The sequence below is a fragment of the Arachis ipaensis genome, chromosome B3, assembly GCF_059453495.1.
Source record: "Arachis ipaensis isolate K30076 ecotype BB chromosome B3, ASM5945349v1, whole genome shotgun sequence".
In the NCBI taxonomy this organism is placed as follows: domain Eukaryota; kingdom Viridiplantae; phylum Streptophyta; class Magnoliopsida; order Fabales; family Fabaceae; genus Arachis; species Arachis ipaensis.
In genome coordinates this window covers 99,967,460-99,977,109 of record NC_142438.1, presented here as the reverse complement: position 1 = coordinate 99,977,109, position 9,650 = coordinate 99,967,460, and the positions used below count along the sequence as shown (strand labels likewise).

Below are 9,650 nucleotides of genomic sequence, written 5' to 3'. Positions count from 1 at the left end.
GGAGTCTGCTCAGAACTCTCTGTCTTTTGCTGAGTGGATGATGGAAAAGGCTTGCTATTGCTAAACCTGTTTCTTCCACCATTATTAAAGCCTTGTTGGGGCTTTTGTTGATCCTTCCATGAGAGATTTGGGTGATTTCTCCATGAGGGGTTATAGGTGTTTCCATATGGTTCACCCATGTAATTCACCTCTGCTATTGCAGGGTTCTCAGGATCATAAGCTTCTTCTTCAGAAGATGCCTCTTGAGTACTGTTGGATGCAGCTTGCATTCCATTCAGACTCTGAGAAATCATATTGACTTGCTGAGTCAATATTTTATTCTGGGCCAATATGGCATTCAGAGTATCAATTTCAAGAACTCCCTTCTTCTGAGGCGTCCCATTACTCACAGGATTCCTATCAGAAGTGTACATGAACTGGTTATTAGCAACCATGTCAATGAATTCTTGAGCTTCTGCAGGCGTTTTCTTTAGGTGAATGGATCCACCTGCAGAAGTATCCAATGACATCTTAGCTAATTCAGACAGACCATCTTAGAATATATCCAGGATGGTCCATTCTGAAAGCATGTCAGAAGGACACTTTTTGGTCAGTTCCTTGTATCTCTCCCAAGCTTCATAGAGGGATTCACCTTCTTTTTGTCTGAAGGTTTGAACATCCACTCTAAGCTTACTCAGCTTTTGAGGAGGAAAGAACTTGGCTAAGAAAGCCTTGACCAGCTTATCCCAGGAGTTCAGGCTATTTTTGGGTTGAGAGTCCAACCACACTCTAGCTCTGTCTCTTACAGCAAACGGGAAAAGCATGAGCCTGTAGACTTCAGGATCTACTCCATTAGTCTTAACAGTATCACAGGTCTGCAAGAATTCAGTTAAGAACTGAAAAGGATCTTCAGATGGAAGTCCATGAAACTTGCGGTTTTGTTGCATCAGAGAAACTAGTTGAGGCTTAAGCTCAAAATTGTTTGCTCCAATGGTAGGGATGGAGATGCTTCTTCCATGTAAATTGGAATTAGGTGCAGTAAAGTCACCAAGCATCCTCCTTGCATTATTATTATTTTTGGCTGCCATCTCCTCTTCTTGTTCGAAAATTCCTGTAAGGTTGTCTCTGGATTGTTGTATTTTAACTTCTCTTAGTTTCCTTTTCAGAGTCCTTTCAGGTTCAGGATCTGCTTCAACAAGAATGTTCTTGTCCTTGCTCCTGCTCATATGACAAAGAAGGGAATAAAAAAGAAAATATGGAATCCTCTATGTCACAGTATAGAGATTCCTTTGTGTGAGTAGAAGAAGAAAAGAATGTAATGTAAAGAAAGAGAAGGGAGGAGAATCCAAAAACAAGGGTGAGAAGAGCAGAGATATGAGATGAAGAGAAGTGTTAGTAAATAAATAGAAGGAGATGAGAGAGAGAATTTCAAAAATTAAATTTTGAAAAAGAGTTAATGATTTTTGAAAATTAAGATAAAATTAAAATTAAAATTAAAAATTGAAATAATTAATTAATTAAAAAGAATTTTTGAAAAAGAGGGAGGTATTTTCGAAAATTAGAGAGGGATAGTTAGTTAGGTAGTTTTGAAAGAGATAAGAAACAAAAAGTTAATTAGTTAGTTGAAATAATTTTTGAAAATCAATTTTTAAAAGATAAGAAGATAAGAAGTTAGAAAAGATATTTGAAAAAGATATGATATGAAAAGGTAGGATTAAAAAGATATGATTTTGAAAAAGATAAGATAAAAAGATATTTTTGAAAAGATATGATTGAAATTAGTTTTGAAAAAGATTTGATTTTTAAAATCACAATTAATGACTTGATTCACAAGAAATCACAAGATATGATTCTAGAACTTAAAGTTTGAATCTTTCTTAACAAATAAGTAACAAACTTGAAATTTTTGAATCAAAACATTAATTGTTGATGATATTTTCGAAAATTATGATATAAAATTAAGAAAAAGATTTTTGAAAAATATTTTTAGAATTTTCGAAAATAAATAAGAAAAATGAAAAAGATATGATTTTTGAAAAAGATTTTGAAAAAGATAAGATTTTTAAATTAAAAATCTGATTTGACTTATAAGAAACAACAAAAAAAAATTGAAAAAAAGTCAACTCAAATTTTCGAATTTATAAGAAGAAAAAGGGGAAGATATTTTTTTGATTTTTGAATTTTTAATGATGAAAGAGAAAAACATAAAAAATGATGCAATGCATGAAAATTTTGGATCTAAACATGTGATGCATGCAAGAACACCATGAATGTCAAGATGAACACCAAGAACACTTTGAATGTCAAGATGAACATCAAGAACTTATTTTTTTTTTTTGAAAAATTTTCAAGAAAAGAAAACATGCAAGACACCAAACTTAGAAATTTTTCATGTATAGACACTATGAATGCAAGAATGCATATGAAAAACAAGAAAAGACACAAAACAAGAAAATATGAAGATCAAACAAGAAGACTGGCCAAGAACAACTTGAAGATCATGAAGAACGCTATGAATGCATGAATTTTCGAAAAATGCATATAAAATTGTTTTAGAAAAAATGCAATTGATACCAAACTTAAAAATTGACTCAAGACTCAAACAAGAAACACAAAATATTTTTGATTTTATGATTTTATTAATTTTTTTGGATTTTTGTATATTTTTATTTTTTTGAAAATTATTTGAAGAAAAAAAATAAAGATTTCAAAATTTTTAATATGAATTCCAGGAATTTTGTGCTCTTTAGTCTAAAGCTCCAATCTGAGGGTTAGATATGGCTTAATAGCCAGCCAAGCTTTAGTATGCTATTACATGCATTGAAGTGATTAGTTGAATCCTCAGTCCAAAGGAATTTGGACATGGCTTTACAGCCAGCCAGGATTCAACAAGTCATCATGAAATACTAGAATTCATTCTTAAAAATTCTGAAATAATTTTCAAAAACAAAAGAAAAAATATATTTTTTTTGAATATTAATTGGGAAAAACGAAAAAAGAAGAAAATATTTTTGAAAAATTTTTGAAAAATTTTTGAAAATAAAATAAGAAGAAAATTACCCAATCTGAGCAACACGATGAACCGTCAGTTGTCCAAACTCGAACAATCCCCGGCAACGGCGCCAAAAACTTGGTGCACGAAATTGTGATCTCTGGTAATGGCTCCAAAAACTTGGTGCTCTAATCTTAATTCATAATTTGTCACAACTTCGATACAACTAACCAGCAAGTACACTGGGTCGTCCAAGTAATAAAACCTTATGTGAGTAAGGGTCGATCCCACGGAGATTGTTGGTATGAAGCAAGCTATGGTCATCTTGTAAATCTCAGTCAGGCGGATATCAAATGGTTATGGAGTTTTTGAATAATAATAATAAATAAACAGAAAATAAAGATAGAAATACTTATGTAATTCATTGGTGAGAATTTCAGATAAGTGTATAGAGATGCTTTCGTTCCTCTGAACCTCTGCTTTCCTGCTGTCTTCATCGAATCCTTCCTACTCCTTTCCATGGCAAGCTTTATATAGGGCATCACCGTTGTCAATGACTACATCCCATCCTCTCTGTGAAAAAGGTCCAAATGCTCTGTCACGGCATGGCTAATCATCTGGAGGTTCTCGATCATACTGGAATAGGGTTCACCCTCCTTTTGCGTCTGTCACTATGCCCAGCATTCGCGAGTTTGAAGTTCGTCACAGCCATCCCTTCCCAGATCCTACTCGGAATACCACAGACAAGGTTTAGACTTTCTGGATCTCAGGAATGGCCATCCACGGGTTCTAACTTATACCATGAAGATTCTAATATCTCGGACTCGGTCCTCTGTATTAGATATCTAAGAGATACTCATTCTAGCTTGTTGCATGTAGAACGGAAGTGTTTGTCAGGCACGCGTTCATAAGTGAGAATGATGATGAGCGTCACATAATCATCACATTCATCATGTTCTTGGGTGCGAATGGATATCTTAGAAGCGGAATAAGTTGAATTGAATAGAAAAACAGTAGTACTTTGCATTAAATCATGAGGAACAGCAGAGCTCCACACCTTAATCTATGGATTGTAGAAACTCTACCGTTGAAAAATACATAAGTGAAGGGTTCAGGCATGGCCGAAAGGCCAGCCCCCAAACGTGATCAATGTATCAAAAGATAATCCAAAGATGATCCGAAGATGAAACTAAAGATGTAAATACAATAGTAAAAAGTCTTATTTATACTAAACTAGCTACTAGGATTTACAAAAGTAAGTAATTGATGCATAAATCCACTTCCGGGGCCTACTTGGTGTGTGCTTGGGCTGAGCTTAAAGTTTACACGTGCAAAGGCTTCTTTTGGAGTTGAACGCCAAGTTGTAACGTGTTTTTGGCATTCAACTCTGGTTTGTGACGTGTTTCTGGCGTTTAACTGCAGACTGCAGCGTAGAACTGGCGTTCAATGCCATTTTGCGTCATCTAAACTTGGGCAAAGTATGGACTATTATATATTGCTGGAAAGCCCTGGATGGTGTCTACTTTCCAACGCAATTGAAAGCGCGCCATTTGGAGCTCTGTAGCTCCAAAAAATCCACTTTGAGTGTAGGGAGGTCAGAATCCAACAGCATCAGCAGTCCTTCTTCAACCTCTGAATCTTATTTTTGCTCAAGTCCCTCAATTTCAGCCAGAAAATACCTGAAATTACAGAAAAACACACAAACTCATAGTAAAGTCCAGAAATGTGAATTTAACATAAAAACTAATAAAAACATCCCTAAAAGTAACTAGATCCTACTAAAAACATACTAAAAACAATGCTAAAAAGTGTATAAATTATCCGCTCACCAGGGTGCCACTTGAGTTCGAAGGCGTGGCATGCCAAGGTTGCTAGAGGGACGAGCGTGCCACTTGAAGGATTGGGCGTGGCACGTGAAGCTGGAAATGAAGGGCACGTGACACGCCAGAGACGCGCCAGCTACACGCCAGCTAAGAAGTCATACTTATTGAGTGTTTTCTTTTCCCTCCAAAATGTAACTTTCATTTTTCACTTTTGTAATTCTTTGATCTTACTAGGAGTAGTTTAAATACCCCCAAGGAGTACTGAAGAGGGGGTTAAGCAGTCAGTTTTAGATCCACTTTTACACTTCACTTTTGAGTACCTTTTGAGATATGAGTTGCTAACTTCCCTCTCATTGAGAGAGGGAGCTCTGTTGTACTTGATGGATGAATGATAGTGAAATCCTTCTTCTCTTCATCTTCTATTTGATTTGCTAGAAGGAATTTCGTTCTTAATGCTTAGTGTTCAATTATCTTGGGAAAGAGATTGAATACAATTGGGTTTCATGGGAACCTTGGGAAAGGAAACATGAAACCATGCTTGAAATCCCTTCTCACACTAGAGTAAAATATGGGTTTTGGTGTTTGGATATGTGACATATAATCCTCCCTCTACTTGGACCTATGATGGTGTGTGTTATAATCAGGGAACAAGCTTCATCTCTTCTCATGAGCAATTAGACCAAGGAATTAGCTATTGATCAAGATTTGAGAGATTGAGTCACCAAGGGATTGGGGCTCAATCAATCATGATTTCCAAGAGGTCAATGAGTTGCATGATTGAAGATGAGATGAAATCAATTAATTCGGAGAATGCAATATCTCTTGATCCCAATGTTTATTTTATCTTTCTTTCTTTTATTTACTTTATAGTTATTTACTTTTCTGCACTTTACATTTCCAGCACTTTACTTTCTTGTACTTTACTTTCTTTGCTATTTACTTTCTTGCACTTTATTGCTTTCCTTTACTTTCATGCAATTTACATTTTCTGTTGAATATCACTCTCTAATATGATTCGTCTAACTAGGATAATCAATCAAGTATTGCTTGCTTAATCCAATTAATCTCTGTGGATACGATCCCACTCTACTGTGGGTTATTACTTGATGAAATTTGGTGCGCTTGCCAAAGAACAGATTCATTATATGGAGTGTGAATTCCGGTCATCAAGTTGTATGGCGCCGTTGTCGAGGATTAATTGTGATTAACAAACTACCGGTTGGTTGATTACCTAGATTAGACACTTTCTTTCTTTCTTTTTGTTTTTGTCATTTAATTTCTTTTTATTTTCTCTTGCTAGTATGGTGTTTGTGTTATTGCCTCACTAAGAATCCCTCATCTGTGACAATGGGGATTCTAATTTTTTTTGGTGATTATTATTTGAGACAGAGCATTTTGCAAGTAAGAATGGAGTCTACCTCATCTTTTGATCAATCATGTCATATGGGATATTGCCCACCACCACAAAATGATTCTAGTCATTTTCCTAATGGTGGCTGGGAATATCACCAAAGAATGATAGAGTATGAGCAATCAAATGAAATGGAATACCTCCCAGAGCCACAAAATAGTTCATATTGTTATAACAACTATAGAAGTTTTGGCTTTAGAAGGGATTTTAATGCTGCATACCCCATTCTTCAAGGACTATCATCCCGTAATTGTCCAACCTATGCACCTCCACAAAATCTTCTAGAATTTACAATAGAAGAACTCTCCAAGAGATATCTCTTCATTGCCCAACTCAGTGAGTTTTTAAGGCAAAATGTAAAAGAGGTGATTGAAGATATGGAAATCTCAAGGAGAAATCAAGAAGAGCAAAGAGATAATTGGCACAATATTTTGTTGCTGAACCAACCAATGTCTTTCCTTGGCTAGGGGAAGAATATTATGCTATTAGTCTAAGGAATGGAAAAGTGCCTAATGTGGGTGAAAATGAGGAATTAGTAGAGCAAGAAGAAGAGATCTTTGTACCAATAAGAGAGCCACCATTCCAAGAAGTTCTTGATAAGAGGATACTCCAACCATCTCACAACACCCAAGTTCTAAGAACAAAGAAGTGAAGACAATCAACCAAAACACTGGAATGAGGATTGTGACCAAGACACAAAGGGCAACATTCATAAAGAAGAAAAGGTCAACTGGAAACAATCCAACCCCTGCCCCAACAAGCAAGGCAAATCAAGCAAATAACAAAAGGAAACTTGCTGGGAGGTACTCAAAATAGGGGACATCAACTGGCTCATCTTTCCTCTTGAGGTCATTCCTCTTAACAAATTGGAAGAAGAGAAGGAAAGTTGAGAACAACATGTCAAGCTAGTGACACTAAAAGAGCGCTTGTTGGGAGGCAACCCAACCGTAGGTAACATTTTCGTTCTTTGCTTTGTTTATTTTCAATAATTTGGCATATGATTGCATTCTAAGTTTGGGGTTGCTATGCAACAATTTGATTTCCAAAGCTTTACTGGGTACTTGCTTCATTCTAAAATGAAAGTGTCACACTAAGTTTGGTGTTACCACTTATTTTTCATGCAAAGTACCATGCACACACCACTTATGAATGCAATCACATTGTCTCTATTTCTTTCTTGTGCCTTTATTGTATCCTTAATTTGGCTTGCCTAAGCACATGCACTACTAACACTCTATTGTTTAAGACATTCATGAACTATCATAAACCCCATCACCACTGTTTTATTTGTTACTTGAGGACAAGTAATCATTCTAAGTTTGGTATGGGAAGGGGAAGAATAGGAGGAAAGTGACAACAACAATGAAGATGAACTACAAGGTGGTAAAGTTTTTTTTCTTCTTATTTGTTTCCAGTACATTTAAATTGCATGATTGTCTTCTATTTCCTTTGTATACATGTGTGTTGTGAATAAGCATAACTTGATTGTTGAATTGTAATATGTGCCATGACATTATGACTACCATCTTGAGTTTTGTGAGTTTAAAAGCAATTTAATTTCATGATCATAAACAAACAAGGTCATTAAAGAAGAACTTAGCATGAGCTTATATGTATTGGAAAGGCTAGCATGATTATTGTTGCTCAATTGCATTTGAATTTGTTTAATTGAAGTTTTCATCTAGGACATTTTATGAAATTTTTTGAAATCATGAAAACCTTGAAGAAGCAATTGCAAATAAGGCAAGAAAAAGAAAAGGGAAAGAATGAGAAAGCTGAAGGCTCTGAGTACCAATGACAATTCATTTGTAAGTACTTGTGGTGTTTATGTATCAAGCAAAAAGCTTGAAAACAAAACACTTAGAGTCAAGGCTAGGCTCAAGTGCAAAAGTACTCCCTCAAAGCTCAAGGCTCTGAGCATCAATGATTAGAGAAGTAAAGAAAAGAAACAAATGAGCTAAAAGAGTCCTCTAATTAAATGCTTGTGGTGCTTATGTATCAAGTGGTAATACTTGAAAACAAAGCATTTAGAGTCGTAGCTTTCAACACATGGTGCAAAGCACCCAAAAAGTTAAGCTAAGAAAAGAATGAAAAGCTTGTTTCAAGGAAGGAACATAAAGAAAAAGATTTCATAAAATGAGCTAGATAGAAGCATCAATCATTTGAATGTCTTCTGTGATTGTAGCATGCATAGGAAACTAGCCAACCATGAACATAAAAATTGCTACTCTTCTCACCTTGGTTTGTCAAACTTTATTGCATGATTCTTTATTTGCTTGAGGACAAGCAAAGTTTAAGTTTGGTGTTATGATGTCTGCGCATCATGTACCCTTTTTCTTATCTAAAAGGACCATAAAAAGAGCATAATCTCATTTATCAATGCAATTTCATGAACCAAATGACATATATTATGGTACATTGCTTTGAAATAGGTTGTGTTGAATTTCAGGTGATAAGAGCAACAAAAGGGGAAGGAAAACAACAAATAAGGATGGGCGTGTGAAGCTGGGCGTGCCACTTGAAGCCCTTGGCGTGGCACGCCAAGCTTTTGAACCAACTTTCAACAATGGGCATGCCACTTGAAGCTATGGGCGTGGCACGCCAAGCCAACATTCCAGCAAAGAAGGTTGAAGAATTTTACATTGGCGTGCCACTTGGTGCTATGGGCGTGGCACACCAAGTTTGTGAAGCCAAGATGTCAAAGAGGGCGTTCCACTTGGTGTTTTGGGCGTGGCACGCCAGGCTTAAGTTCCAGAGGAGTGATTTTGAGTCCTACTATGGGCGTGGCACGCCAAGCATTCAAATGAGATGATTCCAGTTCCATTATAAAGTAGACATCCAGCACTTTCCAACCATATATAACACTTTATAATTGACACTGAAATGGGGGAAGATATTGACCCCGAAAACACATGGAGAAAAACACGTCACTGCAGAGTTACCAGCCTGACCTCTTCATCTTCAAAGGAACATAACTTGAGTTGTAGAGGTCCAAATGATGTGATCTTGGTGGCATTGGAATGCTGACATCAAGATATTTTCAACGATATATAACACTCTAGGATGGACGTTAAAACTAGAGTTGAAAAAGGCCATTACATTAGCGTTACAAAACCTGGGAGTGCCACTTGATATCGAAGGCGTGGCACGCCAGTTCAAATGGCCAGAGAGGAGATTTTGGTGCATCATTAAGGCGTGGCACGCCAGTTTTGGGCGTGGCATGCCAGCTTCACAACATATGGGGCGTGGCATGCTAGAAGTGGGCGTGGCACGCCAGGCTACCTGACAGACTGACCTATTCACCTTCAAATGGGCATAACTTGAGCTACAGAGGTCCAAATGAGTTGATTCCAAAGGCGTTGGAAAGCTAACATCCAGGGATTTCTAACAATATATAATACTTTATCGTGGACATTCATTTTGAGGCCCAACAAACTCCATACTT

At 36.4% G+C, this 9,650-nt stretch overlaps 1 non-coding gene across 1 annotated transcript; it reads left to right on the top strand.

Annotated features, from left to right (window-relative positions):
• Positions 1 to 563: 563 nt before the first annotated feature.
• LOC148571760 (small nucleolar RNA R71) lies at positions 564 to 671 on the top strand. The gene has a single exon (XR_015880362.1). It is a non-coding gene; the product is annotated as a small nucleolar RNA R71 (small nucleolar RNA).
• The last annotated feature ends 8,979 nt before the right edge of the window (positions 672 to 9,650 follow it).